General features: G+C 37.4%; 1 protein-coding gene across 2 annotated transcripts in view; it reads left to right on the top strand.

The window, feature by feature from the left end:
• The window catches only part of PDSS2 (decaprenyl diphosphate synthase subunit 2), a 259962-nt gene that overhangs the window by 112432 nt on the left and 128453 nt on the right, over positions 1 to 19077 (top strand). The window lies entirely within an intron of this gene.

Here is a 19077-nt window from a genome sequence, read left to right as displayed (position 1 = left end):
TACTTGTGATCTCTCTCTGTCAAATAAATTAAAAAAAAAATGATACCTAACTATAAAATAATGTTGCAACTGTCATTTTAGGAGAATGAATGTACTTCAGTGCCATATCATTTTATTATGCTTATTTTTATGGTGAAAAGGTTTTTAACTAAACTCACTAGAATAAGAAATTTTTTCTCTTACACATTTAGACTAAAAAACAAATGTGTATGAGTCATTTTTGCTTCAACATAAAACTTAAAATGCTTAAAATTTTCAGTTCTATTTTTTTAAAAAATCATTGCATTAAAAAATCACAGCATATTTTTTAGTAATAGTGTACCAGTAATAACTTTTTTTAAATTTAGTACTTATCACACTTGACATTGTGTTAAAAGCCTCCCTATAGCCCCTGCAGGTGGACTTTGGCACATGAAATTAAACCACTCCAGAAACATGGGTGACAAAGAAATTTTCCTCACAAAAAGATGCATTTCTGGGAAGTTTGACTTACGGCTACTATATCTCATGGATTTACTTTAAAAATCAACCCATACCTTAGTTTTTTTTTTTTTTTTTCCCCTACTAGTCCTATCTTACATTTTTTTTTTCTTAGATAATATTTAGAGATGACTACTGCTTACCAGGTATGAAGCCAAATGATCTTTCCTCATTAACAAGCAGTCAGAATTATCACTGCTGGACCCTTCCTCCAGCCAGGATAATTTTGCAAACCTTTTACCATTTATCCATGCAAGTATCTTCACCAGAAGGGATACCTGGGATCGTTTTGAGTCCCTACTTACTGTGAAATATTTATATTTGTTTTGTAGATTACTGATCATTTTTATTAGTTATCTCATTTGATCCTTACCAAGATGCTATAGATAAGAGTTGTCATTATACTTATTTTACTCTTGAGGAAACTGAGATTCAAAAATCTTGAGATTTTTTTCAAGGTGGCCCAACTGGCAAATGAGACAAATTGAGGATCCAACTATAGTTCTTTACCTTCCAAATTTCATATGGTTTTTTCTTTTTTTTTTTTTTATTCCATTCTGCTTTTCTAGTCTGATTCAAAGAATTTATTTCACATATAGGCTAGGCTATCCATTAAATTAGTATGCCAAAAAGGATCTTCTTCTTGTAAGCGTGTCTTTGAAAAATGTCTGAATGGAAAGTAAGTTGGCAAATCTTTTATACATCTACATCCTTCCCCCAGCAGTCTGAATTAGAGCTCAAAATTTTACCTTAGGAGTTTTGTAGAGAGCCCTTGATTGAGTTTAGTTGAATTAACCAGAGAATATACATAAAGATCTGTAATCAATACCAATAATGTTGTTAATCCCTGGAAAGCAAACGGACTCCATAGCACCTTGTATCCCATGTATCTTTGTTTCCTTTAGGAACTCTGTTGATTTTCAGTATACCACTTTGACCCTATTTGATTGGTCGAGCCTCTGCTCTTGCAATTGGGTGACTGTACATATCTTTAATGAACACCAGCTATGTTTTATTATCTCTCATCCTAAAATAAAAATAACCCTTGGAAAGTACTATTTGATACATAGGTGTTCCATAAATATTTACACAAATGAATTATCCCTATTTTGCAGTAAAAGAAGCTAAGACTGAGGTTAAGAACTATCTAAAATATTCTAGTTGGAAAGTGATAGAGTTGGTATGTAAATCCTACTTTTACTCCAAAGTGCGCCCCCTTTCTACTAGGCAGGTGGTGATATCTTTATGTGGACAGGGCACTGTGATGTGATCTTGTGTTTTGAATTTCACATCTAGCCACTAAGAAACAGTTGCATCTCCTTCTGATCCTTCAGAGGAATATAACACATGTGACAGATGATTATTATAACATGAACAAGTATAAAAAAAAACTTTACAAAAGAGTAGGTGATACATTATGAATATAAAAACTTTATAAATAATATAAATGGGTTTCACACCCAAGTGTATAGAATCCATAAGTATGTTTAGCAAATAATCCTGGTGTATTGTTCTAAGCTATTTTCTATAATCAAACTTAATCTAGTAAGTCGTTGGTGATGCTTGGGTGTTTTACACACTTGTTAATGTGAAAATGTAATTTGGCACAGTACTATGAGAGACCATTAATTTGTTTCTCTACCCCAAAGTTATTTGTTTGGATCTTGCTTCCTTAATTGTTCAAGTGTAACTTTTACTGGAGGCTTGTATCTATAATGCCACAGTGAATTATTTAACATTTGAGGGAAGTACTGACTTGGGAGCTTTTTAATTCACCTCCAAACTTCTGGGATTTACATTGTTTGTGTTTTTCTCTCATAAACTTGACTTTGAGGTCAGATCATGGGACCTGAATAAATTACCTAAGGGACCAAAAGTGAGTTAGGTGACCTCTTTTGTTTGGCCTAAGGATATAAATGATGGATATAACCTGTGGATATGCTTAGGAAATGTATCATTTAATGGCCAAGAGAGGCAGAAGTGAGGCTAAAATGTAGTAATTACATTTTGAAAAACAGGTAAGAGAGCCACATTTATAAAACTGCACTATAAACATCTACCATAGCCTTTTGCCAACAAGGCTGTGGACTTCAGTTTTATTCCTCCAATCCTGGCTTTCAGAAAATTGGTTGCAAAAGTGATCAATCAAAAAAGTAATACTATAATGTTGTATAGTGACAGATGGTGACTATACTGATTGTGGTGAGCACTGAGTAATGTATGCAATTGTCACATCACTGTTGCACCCCTGAAACTAATACAACATTATATGTCAGCTATATTTCAATAATAAAAAAATTAATCTTTAAGAGTATTACTAAATTGCCAGGTATCCATAGCCACTCCTAAGAAGATAAATTTATAACTTCCTACTATCTTAAGGATAGAATATTTTTATTTTTTATGTACAAAAAATCATTACAATATATAAAATACGATATTACAAAGTATCAACATCTCTAATGTAATGTAATTATTAAGTTTAAAGAAACTTACATGAATTTTCTTTACGAATACTTCAGCTTTCTCGATTGTTTTAACAAGAATTGATTCAGTTATTTCTTATCTAACTAACTGTTATAAAGAGACCACATGTTTTCATTTCTACCTTCATTGCTAACATCTTTTGTTAACTCTTTTGTTAACTCTGGTAAAAGAGATTGAAATGAGACCTTTGCACGGCCGAACCTCCATAGAGCATAAACGTAGTAGACCAAACAAAATACACATTTGGAATCACACATTTTACAGTAGTAGTTTAACATGGACTGTGTCTCACAGTGACTGTACCTTATTATGTCCTTTGACAATTCTAGTTCAAGACATGAGCTGTAAAGCCAACTCTGAAGTACTTTTCATGGAATTTGAAAAAGCCTCAAATTTTCAACATAGTTATCATGTAAAGTGAGATGTAAAGTTACATTTCAAAGGAAAAAAGCATTAGTGGAATATCATTGAAAAATACAAAAAAATAACACACATAGTACTACAGAAGATCTACTAAATTTTTTCATCTTTTAATTTTATCTTATTTTTAAAGATTTATTTGAGAGAGAGAGCAGGGGAGGGGCAGAGGGAGAGGGAAAGAGAGAATCCCAAGCCAACTCCCTGCTGAGCACAGAGCCTGCCTTAGCCCCTCAGCCAGGACTCAGGTCATGACCTCAGTGGGAATCACAAGCCAGTTGAAGACAGTTGTGTAACCGACTGAGCCACCCAGGCGCCTCTAAATATTTTAAAATCCCATTAAGAGTTTATTTGCTTTATATTTTGACCTATTCCTTCTTTCATTGCCTTTTATTTGCTCACCTCTGTTATCCACAGCTCCCGTTCTAGCGTCTCTATGGCTTGAGGTTTTACTGATTTTAGACTCCTCTGAGTTTATGTTGTCCTCAATTCCCATTTCCAGAGGGAGGAGAATGACCTGCTGTTGGGGAACCAGTGTAGTGACAGTATTGCTTCTGGGTGACAGGTGAGCTGATGAGTAAGAAAATAAAATTATGGACTGATCATTTTCTGTATTTATTTGTGATACTGATAACAGAAGACTGTGTACTTCGTGTGCTGTGAAACATAGTTCAGATGATCTATTTTCTCCATGTTACCCCAGCACTCAGTATATTCCTAACACAGAGATGGCAGTCAGTGACTCTAAGATCATGGCTGATTAATAATAACAATAATCTTAAATTACTATTTTTTAAATTTTTATTATCATTTAATCTTCAAGCAAGGAAGACCTCCCTAAAAGGTTCCAGAACCCTGAAACTATAAACAAAAAATACATTTGACTGCACATAAATGGAAAAAATTACTGTAAAGTCAAAAGAAAATGCCAGAGTTACAAAAATATTTGAAACATACAAGCCAAAGGACCGATTTTTAATGAACAAATCAGTTGAAGGTCTTATAAATCCAGAAGATAATGCATCACAAACATGAACTAAAGAAATGAACAGGCTGTTCAGTGAAGAAGAATCTTAGATGATTAGTAAACAACAGGTGGAAAAGTCTGGAATTCATCATAATGGATGAGTTAAAACACAATCACTGTTTTCCTTTGTCAGACTGGCAAAGATTAAAAAGTTTGACCCAGTAGTTGTGAGTGTGTAAGAAGCAAGCACTTGAATGCTTTGTTAGTAGGGACATTAATTGATAGAGTTACTTAGAAAATAATTTGGTAACTGACAGTTATAAAACAGACCACATATTTTCATTCTACCTTTGTTGCCTGAAATTTCCCAACACCTCTTATTTAACTGATTAAAGAGATTGGAAGAAGTTTGCCAAGCACATTTTCTTTTCTTCCTGAGTATTCAGCTAGACTACATTGCCTAGATTTGGGGTAGCTATCGCATCTTCAACTATAAATTTTACTCTAATTCAGCCACCCTTTGATTTAGCAAAATTGCTGATGTGTTAACACAAATGTTCAAAGATGGATGTATAAGAATGCTTTTTGTAGCGTAGTTTGCAAGAACAACAGCAACCCCCAAAAAGGGAAACAATCAAAGCATCCACCAAGAGAGCCCACGTTGTTACTGACGCAGGGAGCATCAGATGGATGTTTAAAAGCATTAAGGAGGTCTGTTTGCCTGATCTGGAAAGATCTCGAAGAATCAAGAAAAAAAAATCAAGATGCAGAAACGTATTACAGGTTGATCCCACTGGGGCTCGAATGGGTGAATGGTGGATTTTTCTACATGTGGAAAATGCTTTAAAAGAGACACAAAGAGTTAATTGTGGTCACTTCTGGGGATGGGCAACTGGTTGGGGGAAATGGGATGAAAGAGACTTCATTCATTTTATGTCCTCAGTGGTCTGAATTATTTTTAACTGTATGTTTGTTTCACATATGCACTTCATAATGCACTTTTACCAAAAAACTGGTGGTTAGCTTAGTCTTCTATTAGAATGAGGGCTTTAGAGTCCCTGGGCTGACCTGAACTTTTTCTTTTCCTCTTTTGGACAAGATCAAGTAGACTATAAAAATGCATAAAGTATAGACTTTTGTTGTTGTTGTTGTTAACAAAGAGAGCAAGAGTGAAGCAAAATGACTTACTTTCTTAGGTTTACCGTCCTTGTTAAAATGGACACCATCGGGGCACCTGGGTGGCTTAGTTGGTTAAGCATCTGACTCTTGGTTTGACTCAGATCATGATTTCACAGTTATGGGATTGTGTCCCGCACTGGGCTGTGCACTCAGTGTGGAGTCTGCTTCAGATTCTCTCTCTCTCTTCCTCCTACTCACTCTCTCAAATAAATACATAAAATCTTAAAATGGACACTGTCAATTTCTTGGAGATTGTGCTAATTCTTTTTTTTAACTCAGTGTATTATTCAGTTGATTAAGGTTAAATTAATCATTATATCCTAAGGTCATTTTTGGGCTTTTAGAACTAATCTCAGAAAAAGCATTATAAACATAACTATAAGTTAAATCTAGAAAACATCTTAAAAAAATGACTTGTGTTAAGAGTGATTTCTCCTCTAAGAGGAAATTTGTCAGACTTGGGATGCTGTCAGAAGTGGTAGTAGAATATTTGGAGGCCCAAATGAAATCTTAATTTAAGGAGAATGGTGGAAAATTTTAAAAATGGTAAAAGTAATGAGTTTTGTTGTTGATAAATCTTTAAATTTAGGGAATAAGTCTTGGTCTCAGCTGAAAATATTTTAATTCATAATTATCTTTTTAGTGTGGCATGAATTAATTTCAGATGATGTCTAGTCGTGGTAACAGTAGACTATCCATCTTCACCTTCATACCTCACATTAGAATTTGTCTGGTACTTAAAACTGCCTAACAAAATTTAAAAACCATATATACCTTAGAGATTGACCAAATCAAAAAATACCTTTGAAATGAGGATTGGGGCATCTGGGTAGCTCAGATGGTTTGGCATCCAATTTGTGATTTCAGCTCAGGTCATGATTTCACAGGGTCTGAGGCTGACCTCCACCTCCAGGTCCTCTCCAGAGAAGTCTGCTTGAGATTCTCTCCCTCTGGCCCTTCCTTCATGCATGCCCACTCTTTCTCTCTCTCTCTCTCTCTCTCTCTCTCAAATAAATAAATAAATCTTGGGGCGCCTGGGTGGCTCAGTGGGTTAAGCCGCTGCCTTTGGCTCAGGTCATGACCTCAGGGTCCTGGGATCGAGTCCCGCATCGGGCTCTCTGCTCAGCAGGGAGCCTGCTTCCTCCTCTCTCTCTCTGTGCCTGCCTCTCTGCCTACTTGTGATCTCTCTCTATCAAATAAATAAATAAAATCTTTAAAAATAAATAAATAAATCTTGAGGGGGGGAAGAAATGAGGCTTAAGTAAGAACACGTTGATTATATTCATTTTGGGCTCTCAATTACATTGATGTGAAATAATTAATATTGAAATGTATAGCAGGAAACATAGTTATGTTTTGTTTTGTTTTGTTTTGTTTTTAAAGAGGACATATGTAAATGCTAGAAAAGAGTCTGGAAGAAACCTCACCCACCTGGATGACAGTGGTTGGAAGAAGCAGGAAGGGAGGTGGTTTGGGAACAGCTCTAGAGAAATCATCAAAGGGGGCTTTATTTGGAACATTTAAATTTTTTTGTAAAGAAAATCTACTCCTTTTATTTTGTATGATTAAAATTAACTTGAAAATTAAAAGAAAGTTATATTTCATACTTACAAAGCAATAAAAACCTATTTAAAAATGCATCTTTTTGTACTACAAGAACCTTAAAAATGAGAAGTGCTTATTGACAGTGATTTAAAATGGTTATGCTGAATAATTTAATTTAGAGTAGGCTTTTGAAGATAATTTCCTAAAGCTATCTCAGCTCCCTTTCAGAGAGATTTCAAGAGATGAAAGCATGTGCACTTTGATTGCATATTCCTATTGATTGTATTCTGCTTACAACAATAAAAATAAACTCCAGATACAAATCTAGCAATATTACTAATTCATTACAACCAGTGCTTATTTTCTTCATTAACTTTTTATTGTTATTTTCAACTTACACAGCGTGCACAAATGCAGCAATTATATGTTGAAAAAGAAAGGGGAAGGCTCTTTATGTTCAGGATACTGTACATCACAAGTCATTACTTCACCAGAGCTGTTGGAGAAACACAAAATAAGAACAGCCTCTTACCAAACAAGTATAATTAACCACAAAAAGTAGGTGGGCTCAGCTACTAATCTACTCAGCTGAGAGTTCGCTTATTGTATATAAATATCTTGCTATAGATTAGCCTGCCTGACTACATCACAGCAAAAAACACACCACATAAATTGCTTTGGTGTTGGTGAAAAAGTTTAAATCTTTTCCTCAAAGAAGGGCTGTGTTGACTAGCAAGAAGCCATAGTCAAAGCCAAAGTCCGGTGTCTAATTCTGCATTTTTTTTAATCTTTATTTTTAATTTTTAAAAAAATAATTTATTTGGAGGGGGAACGAGCAGGGGGCAGTGCAGAGGGAGAGTTCTGGAGAAGCAGACACCCTCCACTCAGCAGGGAGCCTGATGTGGGGCTCAATCCCAGGACCCTGAGATGATGACATGAGCCAAAGGCAGGCACTTGACTGACTGAGCCACGCAGGCGTCCCTAATTCTGCATTTTAAACAGGGCTTAATTCTTGACACTTGTCATAACAAAATGTTAGCTTTGTGCAGTAGATGTACAGTCAAAATGTTTAGTGGCAGAGTTTGCTTAATAGCTTCATCCTTCCTGTTGATCCTTTGAACCAGACCCAAGGCACTCCGCACTAGCAGACAGTGTGGTTTAATAGAGACGTGTGTGTAAGGGCTAGAGATCTGGGTTCTTGTCCCAAATGTGTAACTGATGGGCTATTTCATGTAAGTCAGTCCCTTAATCGCTCTTACTTACCTATAAGTTATCTATCTTACTTATCTGTAAGATGTGATCATAATGGGCTTCATGTCCAGGAGCTGAACCATAGGACACGTATTCAGCAAGGTTCAAGTATCGTGTGGTACAACACAGCACATTCTGACTACCTCGTCTCTGTAAGGCACAGGGCTGAGTCTGCGAATATTAATAAGAAATAGTCTCCAGCCTCTAGTGATAAGGTAGAAAAATAATATGCATCTAGTAGCCGTCTGACACTGGATGCAATTTCATTTCTAGAGCTCTGTTTCTGGAACTTAACTTTCAGAGCTATAACCATATTCACTCTTGGATCCACAATCCTTCCATATTTAATTAAATTAAAGTTGCTTATTTGAAGACCGATAATCCTTAACATCTCTTGCATAAGTTGCTACTAGAGTACTGGCATCCACTGTGCCCAAGGAACTCCCTTCTCCACTGTGCTCTTGGATTTTTCTCACTCTTGGATTGTGTAGCTGGGTGGTGGTTGTAATAGAGGAAAAGAGCAGATCCTCAGGTTGGTTATCTCTAATCCTGGCATCCTTCCTCCCTGAAGTTACTGGTATCTTGGGTCTCCATTTTCTTTTTCTTTCTTTCTTTCTTTCTTTTTTAAATATTTTATTTATTTATTTGACAGAGAGAGAGATCACAAGTAGGCAGAGAGGCAGGCAGAGACAGAGAGAGGAAGGGAAGCAGGCTCCCTGCTGAGCAGAGAGCCCGATGCGGGACTCGATCCCAGGACCCTGGGATCATGACCTGAGCCGAAGGCAGAGGCTTTAACCCACTGAGCCACCCAGGAGCCCCTTCATTTTCTTTTATTAAGATTCCCCCATTCCCTCCTTTGCTCAAGTTTTTAAGTTTGTAAGCAGAGTATAATATCCTTAATTCTTCACTGGTGTCCCATTCCCTGCAGGATTAAATGCAAATTCCTTAACACAATAATTTCTAGCAGCCCTAGAATAGAAGTGGAGAAGGTAAAAGCATGATCATGGTTTTTCTTTGCCACCAAGAAAAGGGTATGTGCAAAGGAATGCTTGACCTAATAAATTATTTAGGTGTGGGCTGCCTGGCTGGCTCAGTTGGAGGAGCATGTGACTATTGGTCTTGGGGTTGTGAGTTCAAGTCCCACGGAGGAGAGAGATTACTCAATAAATAAATAAACTCAAAAAATATATTATTTAGGCTTGATGAGCAAGGAAGTGAAGCTGAGGGAATCCAAAATTAGGGAGAAAACAGTGACCAAGGTCTGGAGGTCTTGATGACTCATATTCGGGGTTGGAGTAGTAATGTCGTGAGAGAGGTCAGAGGTTAGGTGGTTGTAGAAAGAAAGGAGATTCACAACGAACATTTTAGAAGTAGAACAGTCCTAAAAGGTAAGTTCCAGTTGTGCCTAAGAGTGAGGTTGATGGAATGTAGTAGAGATTGAATTGAGTAGATTGAGAAACTGCAGGATGGGGAGTTCATGTGATTGAAGTCAACCAGGAGAACAACAAAACTGAGCTGAGATGCCAAAGACTGAGGAAAACAGAGTAACATTGGAGAGGAGTGGCGGTGGAAAGTAGTCTGAAGGATCAATGGCTTTCTCGAGATGGTGAAGAAATAATGAGAGTACTGGCCCCACCTCTCAGCTCCTCAGCCTGTGGTTTATAGGTAGTGAAGTATATCCACTCACAAAGATACAGGGCTTTCAGTACTCCAGGAAGAGCCATGTCTCTATTAAAGCCAGAACCTAGAGGGAATGTTCTATGAGTTTTTAGAACACTTAACACACTGTTTTGTAATGACTAATTTATGTATATGTCTTCCCACTAGACATTACCTTCTAGAGGTAAGGGCCTTCTAACTCAGCATGTCTCCAGTGAGCCTTCTGTTATATTTTGTATCTTTGAGACACTTCTTGTATGTCTTGGGATGATTTCTCTTCCTATATCATCCCTCTACTAGAGTTGTTCATTCACTCATTGGCTCATTCACTCATTGGCTAATTCATTCATTCAGTCAACAACCATTTTTTGAGCACCTGCTATGTGCAAGGCTGAGTATGATAAACCCAGAAAAATAGTAATTATTACTCTAGCTAACACCTTTTTTTTTTAATATCTGGTACCAGTTCCATGTGCTTAAATGTTAATTTATTTAATCTTATGACATTAGTTAAGAAAAATTGCTTTTCTTGGGCAATAAGCTTATAGAAATTTAATAACTTGAACAAGTTTATAGTGTAAGTGAATGGCAGAATTGGACTTGAAACCCCATTTGAGGGGTGTCTGGGTGGCTTAGTCGTTAAGCATCTGCCTTCAACTCAGGTCATGATCCCAGGGTCCTTGGATCCAGCCCCACATCGGGCTCTGTGCTCAGCGGCGGGAAACCTGTTTCCCCCTCTTCTTCTCCCCCTGCTTGTGTTTCCTCTCTTGCTGTCTCTCTCTCCGTCAAATAAATAAAATCTTTTAAAAAAGAAAAAAAAAAAAAAGGAAGAAACCCCATTCCCCATTTGACCATAGAACTCATGCTTTTTCCATTACTGTACCTGGCCTCTGGAGTAGGGTGCCCTAAATATACTTTCTTACTCATCTTGACATCCTCAGCACTAAACACAGATTTTTATGTTCCATGTTCGGTGGTGCAGAATTGTGTAGTTAGATGGAAACCAGGTTTTCGTTGGCCACCAAAGCCCTTGCATTATGGTAGGCACTCAAAGGCTCCATGAACTATGGTTGATTTACTGAGACAAAATTTCTTTTTGTTTTGAGATTGAGTATGGATCGCTCTCTACAATTTAAAAATAAAGACGTTTACATTTACAAACCGTATCTCTTTAACTCCATATTTCCTTTCACAGATTTATTCTTTATCTATTGGGAAAAACCGATAACTGTATGTTTTCTCTGATACACGAACCACTTTCTAAGACAAACTTGCGCCCTAAGAAGATGTTCTGTCTAATGAGCATTTCCTATAGAGCAGGAACAAACTGTATTTTATTGGTCATTAATCTTGAAGTACTCAGTGCTACAAATTTTGGTATTGAAAAAAACACTAAATTCATACTCATTGGAGTCACGGTTTCAGGGAAATACTTGGATAATTATGCATCTACAAGATATGCTGCTGTCCATGGGTAATTTACATCCTGCAAAAATAGAGAGCGTCTATTACTCTACCGTAATTACTTACATATTCATCGCAAATAATGATGTAACAGATTTTTAGAGGCTGTGCATAAGAGAACCAACAAACTGAGACGCAAAACAAGTTTCCACCCCTTCTTTCCAAAGCTATAGTTAATCACTTGAACACTATCCAATATAGCAGAAAACTGGCAGACTTTTCTTTGCAGCAGGCTATGTAAAAATGTTGATAATTTACAGCTTATTATACCATGCAAACGACTGTGTTCTCAGTGTAGGAGAGTGAGAAAATACGGCCTTGAAATTACTGAACTCCCCTTTGTTAGTTGTTTACTGGCAACAGTGGAAGGAGTCTTTGCACTTAAAATGCATTTCTGTATTTAATTTTATAACATTCAGTTCAGGATTTTTTAAAAATGGGAATTTTCTTTTTCTCTCTCTTTGTAGCTAGGCCAGAGCAGTTTTAATTTAACCAAAACAGTAAGCTGAAAAATCAGAATTGTGGGGGAATTTCAGTGGAATAGTAATAAATTATTAGGGTTTAGTTCAGTTTATGGTTTAAATGATGCAAAACCCCTGCAGTGTTTCATAGTCAGCTAGTTATTTTCATAGGTACCTTATGCAAAGTTTGTTTGGCTGGAAGTTATTTTCTTCAGGAATAATGAGGGGGTGGGCAAGGTAACCTGGACCTCTTTGTAATGTGTTGAACATAGCCACCTATGTTAGTTCTTTCCTTACCATTTTCTCATTTTACTGATTTCCCTCTTCGATTCAGAAAGCCCGAAAGTCAGGTACCACATAGTCTTTCGTGGTTTACATTCTCTCTGTGCCTGGTGTGCTATTGCCAACTTATCCTCAATAAATATGCCCAAAACCATGACCTCCAGTTTGGTGGGAAGGTAGCTCCTCTGTGAAGGACTAGCCAAGGTTCGCTTTTAGATGCTACCTACGCTTGATAGGGGGCCTTTAGTGAAGGAAGTTCCTAAGAGAGCCAAGTAAAGACACAAGAACTGTTATTTGAAAGTCCAGAGTCTTTTTCCTTCTAATTCTTCAACTCTAAATGGGCGTAGAGCTTTCTATGTAGTTTATACTTCCCTGAAGGTAAAAAGAGAAGAAAAATTCGTATTTACATATTTAAAACATTCAAAACAGCATGTTTAGTTTTTCTGTTCTCCTGTTTGTTTTAGAAACAGTTTAGAAGCTGGGGACTTTCTAGTTCTTATTAAACCCATACTATCTTTTTTTTTTCCCCGTAACACAAATAATCAGATATTGAATATATTTCAATGGGAATTTTTATACCTCTGCAACTCGTATGTTTTTGAGAAATAATGGAGTGTTATCTCAGAGAAAATAGGAATATCAAGGCATTATCAATTTTATTGTCATTGTCCTCCTCAAGCAACTTTTTAGTATAAAAACTTATATTTTACAGCCACACAGAAGAATTTGTTTTCTACTTCAAACCTTTTTTTTTTCTTTTTTAAGCCAAGTATTACAACAACCTTCAAGTCATCTATGTTTGTGGCAAAGTAAAAAATTGAGTATAATGATTTATTCTGTTTTCTTCTTTTTGGGTGGTGGGCAGTGGGGTGGGGAGCGGGGACTAGACTGAGACCTGAAGTGTGCCTTGTGGGTGGGAGAATGGGATCCCTAACACTACTCGCCACTGACCTCTTCTGGCCTCCTGTTAAATGTGGTATTGGAATGGACAGCGATTCTCTCTCAGAATGCCTTGCTGAGAGAAAGAGCATGCCAGACAATCAGCCAGTGTAGCTAGACTTTGTGATGATAGTCTCCTAACCACTTTCACATCCTTTTGCTACTCTCCCACCCCCCTATAGAAAAGAGTCTGATTACCCAACACACTTCGTAGGTAAACTAATAATTACTCAGTTTTTTTCATTTTATTAAGTACACTTGTAACTGACAATCTGAACATCTGATGACCTTGAGATAATACTCTCACATCTTATCAATGTGTACGAAGCTAAGGAAAATTTGAATACTTATTAACAGGTGTGCCTTTATCCAGAGGCAAATGAAGGACTCCTTAGACAATTTGGGAAGGGGAAAATAACACTTCTGTGAAGAATTCTTTACCTACTATGAAGAATCCTAAAGATCTTGGGTACCTGGGTGGTTCAGTCAGTTGAGAGTCTGCCTTTGGCTCAGGTCATGATCCCAGGGTCCTGGGCTTGAGCCCCCCATCAGGCTTCCTGCTCAGCGGGGAGTCTGCTTCTCCTTCTCCCTCTTCCTTTGTGCTTGCCATCTCATTCTCTCCCTCAAATAAATAAATCTTTGGAAAAAATGCTTTTGTAGGTAACAGATTACTCTGAACTGTACTGGGTACCATACCAAAAGAATTAAATCAGTCTACTCTTGGTCCTTCTAAAGTTTATTATCTCTAATGTGTATTTTTAAAATATATATACATTATATCATAGACATGTATATTAGATATATAACACATCAGAGTTCATACTTTCATCAGTTTAGGGAGAAAAAAACAAGTATATTGCCCTCATTTGTGGTGGTAAAGATCAATTAGAATAGCCAATGTAATTCAGGTTTTGGTCATGTCAAATTATTCAGTCAGACCTAATTAACATTAAATGGATAATACATTTATCCACTCTGAAATTTGATTTACCATACATGGACCTGACCAGGTAATCTATTTTTTAAGATAATATTTTTCAAAATTTAAAACATGGTTATCTGAACTATTCTAGAACTTGTTTGCTGACTTTATTTCATAAAGTCCATCATTCCAACTTTAGGATGTTTTTTTTCTAATCTGGGCCAGTGTTTAAAAGAGATTCCTTGGGGTGCCTGGGTGGCTCAGTCCGTTAAGCGTCTGCCTTTGGCTCAGGTCATGATCCCAGGGTCCCGGGAATTTATTTATGTCAATAAATTCCCATTTGGAATTCCTGCTCAAATGGGAATCCTGCTTCTCCTTTTCCCACTCCCCTGCTTATGTTCCCTCTCTCGCTGTCTCTCTCTCTCTCTCTCTGTCAAATAAATAAATAAAAATCTTTAAAAAATAAAGTAAATACATAAATAAAATAAAAGAGATTCCTTAAAATGGTATATTCTAATGATTTGCGGTAAACAGCCCCACTTCAGCCCCTCACTCTCCACTTCTCCACATTCCCAGCGTATATCTCCCCTACCGTTCCCTATTGGGTAGAATTACCCTTCGGATCCCACTTAAAAAGCTGCTTTCTGGGGCGCCTGGGTGGCTCAGTGGTTTAAGCCGCTGCCTTCGGCTCAGGTCATGATCTCAGGGTCCTGGGATCGGGTCCCGCATTGGGCTCTCTGCTCGGCAGAGAGCCTGCTTCCCTCTCTCTCTCTCTGCCTGTCTCTCCATCTACTTGTGATTTCTCTCTATCAAATAAATAAATAAAATCTTAAAAAAAAAAAAAAAAACTGCTTTCTTTGGAACTCCTTCCCTTATTCCATCAAGATTTGGGTGAGGCCTCCTTCTTCTGGGCTCCCTTGGAACTCTGTATTTACTTCTAGGATAGTAGTTATTGCCCAGGATTAAAATCATTTGGTTTGCTCTCTAAACCCTTTCCTTATCTGGCTGGCCATCTGGCTTCTTGAGAACTGAGCTATGGTTTTATTCCTTTCTTTTCTTTTTTTCTTGGATGAATTCTCAGAGCCTATCACAGAGTTTGACCTGTGGCAGGCATTCCATAAATGCCCATTAAAGAGAAGTGGGGGGTCCTCAAATGTTGACTACAATTGCAGGCTGTTAATAATAACATATAGAGAAACTATGTGAAATATTGTCCTTCTAATTGTAATGAATTTGAACAGGTCATTAACAACCAGTCAGGATTTCAGAAACATCTTCAAAATATCTTTTCGCCACAACTATTTATCTCAGTTCAGATGCTGTTAATTGGTTATCTGATGATTTGACAAAATCTACTAAGAAGCTGTTATTTAGCAGTATCTTTTAATATTTGTAACTCACTCCAAGATGTCCCCTCTTGACCAAACCTTTCTAGTTATAGTATAGCCCAAATCCCAATTCATTAGATGTCAATAAATGTGGATTTGCCACAAAGATAAGGTTATCTTTTTAAGAAAATAAGTATTTATAGCAATAAGTGAATTTATAACCAAGTTGAGCACAAAAGCAGAGTAAAAAATGTTTAAAAATAAATTGATGTAAATGAGGCATTTGAAAATACAGGTTGGTGCTTCATCATTAACTTTAATTTTGTGACTTTTGTCAGTTGATGTCACAACCTTAGTGTTATTTTTAAAATAGTTTTTTTTAGGGGCATTTAATTAAGTAATGTGGTGTTTGCTTATTTCAAACAGTCTGTCTTTGTTCCTGTCAAAGCCATGCTAGCAGGGCATCGCTTTTCTTTTCCCTTTTGTTAATATTCTGTGTTAGATAATGGTTTCGCAAATAATAGATTCCAAGGACCTTTGATCCACCATTACTGTAAAATAAAATACAACTTAATTTTTTTCTGGGCATAATGGTTTTAACCTTGTGTACTAATTTGACTGTGCTTGTGGGGGCAGATCCTTAAATGAGACGCAAATGAAGGAAAAATTGCTAATGCTGCCACTGTATATGTAATGAGCACTGTGTAATAAACCATAACCTCTTCGACATTTCTCTGGAAAGCAGCGTGATTATTTTGGATGGCTAGCCCTTTGTGGATGGCTCATTACCGTCTGGCATAATATGTATTGATAGAGACTGTAATTGTCAACTCCTATTTGACATGCTGCCTCTAATAAATATGGCTTGCATCACTGGAATCTACTAATGGTTATATGGGAAACTGTAATTAAAGAAAAAAATTATATATGTTTTAGGTTTAAAAAATAGTATATACATATAGAAAGTGTCTCTATAGAGGATCGTCTGCTCACCACCCTTTAACTCCCCACCTTTGCAGCTTCTTGTCTTAGGGTATTTGAAGCTTCCCTTGGGGATTGGTACTTTTTCATCAGTACAGGACCAACATGTGACAAGACCCATGTCGTGTGTGTGTGTATGAGAGAGAGAGAGAGAGAAAGAGAAACAGAGGGAAGAGATTTTCCTCCACACTTAAGGAAAGCATTCCTTTTTTTTTTTTTTTTTTTAAGATTTTATTTATTTACTTGAGAGAGAGTGAGAGAAGCAGGCTCCCCACTGAGCCTGGAGCCTGATATGAGCTCGATCCCAGGAGATCATGACCTGAGCCAAAAGCAGTCGCTTAACTGACTGAGCCATCCAGGCACCCCAAGGAAAGCATTCCTATCAACAAAGAAGTGGCAGTGTGAAAAGTCCTTCTATGTATATAAAAGATCCATAAGATTCTAGAATATGCTTCTGGGTTCAACTCCTGAAGTTAATGCTTTGTATATAGCCAGATAGTCTCATATTATTCACCTTTTCCATGGTTTTCTTTAACTAAATTTTTTTCTAACTTTACTCTCATTTTGTTATAAGAAACTTCTGTTCTTTGGTAGGAAAAAAAAAGTACCTACGAAGCCAAATTAATATGGAATAGGAGGGCACCTGGGTGGCTCAGTTGGTTAAGCATCTGCCTTTGGCTCAGGTCATGATCCTGGGGTTCTGGGATCAAGCTCCATGTCAGGCTCCCTGCTCAGTGAGGAGTCTGCTGCCCCTACTCCCCCTACTTGTGCTCTCCCTCTCTGTCAAATAAATAAAATCCTTTTAAAAATATGGAATATGAATCACAGGGATATTAAAGACCCACAGAATACCTTACATAATATTTAAGCTTGAAAAAGTGTGACTCAGAGATTAGAGCTGGACCTACCTCATGTTATAAACCAAATGTAGGCCTGGTCATTTTGTGTCTGAAAATATAGAATTGGAATTCTAGAGAATAATTGTTTTTAACATTTTATTTATTTATTTATTTATTTATTTATTTATTTATTTATTTGAGAGAGCGCATGAGTAGGGGGGAAGGGCAGAGGGAGAAGCAGATGTCCTGCTGAGCAGGGAGCTCAATGTGAGGCTCGATCCCAGGACCCTGAGATCATGACCTGAGCCAAAGGCAGATGGTTAACTGACTGAGCCACCCAGGCACCCTGAGAATAATATTTTTGTTACTCATTGTGTAATTGTAATAGACTCTAAACTTCTTGACAAGGTTCTCTTGTTTTATGTATATAGCTCATGATTTTTATGAAATGAAATCTTCAGCATAGCTCATGAAATCAGAACATGGGCACATGTTTCTATTTCCTGGAGTAGGTCTAGAAAATGATATAAAAACATAGGCAACTTGGCTTTTTTCTCAGCAATGTGAAGTTTGATATCATAATTTTCATTCTAAGGAAATGGAGTCCTATTTTTACTGTTCTGGTGAAGAGACGTAGGTGTTGGGAGAGCACGGCTGTATTCATCCACCCATAGTTTTAAATCATGGTCCTATTGGTTTGTCTGGGCAAGTGTCTTGACTTTTCTGAGTCCCCATGTACTCATGTGTAGAAATAGGCACAATACTACTTACCTACCACAGCTATTATAAGAATCATTTGGAAGAACAGGGACTCCTGGGTGGCTCAGTCAGTTGGGTGTCTGACTCTTGATTTCAGCTCAGGTCATGATCTCGGGGTCATGAGGTTGAGCCCATTTTGGGCTCTATGTTCAGTGGGGAGTCTACTTGGGATTTTTCTCCCCCTCCTCTCCCAAGATAAATAAATAATTCTCTAAAAGAATCATTTGAAGGACACCTGGGTGGCTCAGTCGGTTGGGCAGCTACCTTCAGCTCTGGTCATGATCCCAGGGTCCAGGGATTGAGTTCCACTTTGGGCTCCTTGCTCAGTGGAGAACCTGTGTTTCTCTCTGCCTCTGCCTGCCACTCTGTATGCTTGTGTTCTCTCTGACAGATAAATAAATAAAATCTTTTTTAAAAAATTTAAAAATGGGGATGCCTGGGTGGTTCAGTTGGTTAAGCATCCGCCTTTGGATCAGGTAATGATCTTAGGGTCCTGGGATCGAGTCCCACATCAGGCTCCTTGCTCAGCCAGGAGCCTGCTTCTCTCTCTGCCTCTGCCTGCCACTCTGCCTGCTTGTGCTCTCTCTCTCTCTCTCTCTCTCTGACAAATAAATAAATAAAATCTTTTTTAAATAAATAAATAAATAAAAGAACCATTTGAAAGAACCTATGAACTTAATGCAGTACTTTTTGATGTCAATTAGCTATTCTGTTGACATTATACTTACTTTTTTGCCCTTTTATTCTTACTTCTTCATTCTTCCCACACACACACAGGTGACCACATTTCTAATCTGGTATATTCTCTGCTTTCTCAAGGGTGTCCTGTCCATGAATCACAGAGTTTTAATTTTGTTAGGCCATAATTAATAGCTAATACCTGTTAGCATCCAGACCCCATTCTAGTTTTCTTACATGCATTAACTCACTGAATCCTCACAGCACCCTTAGAGATTATCATCCCCATTTCACAGATGAAAAAAACTGAAACATATGGAGGTGAAGCATCTTGGTTGGCCAAAGCGACACAGTGATGGGGCCAGGATTTGAAGCCAGGCAGTCTAACTCCAGAGCCATAACTCTTAGCCACTAGCTACACTGTCTCTGCAGTTCACCT

This window comes from Mustela nigripes, chromosome 5 (assembly GCF_022355385.1).
Source record: "Mustela nigripes isolate SB6536 chromosome 5, MUSNIG.SB6536, whole genome shotgun sequence".
NCBI lineage: Eukaryota > Metazoa > Chordata > Mammalia > Carnivora > Mustelidae > Mustela > Mustela nigripes.
This window is presented reverse-complemented; position numbering and strand designations above follow the sequence as displayed.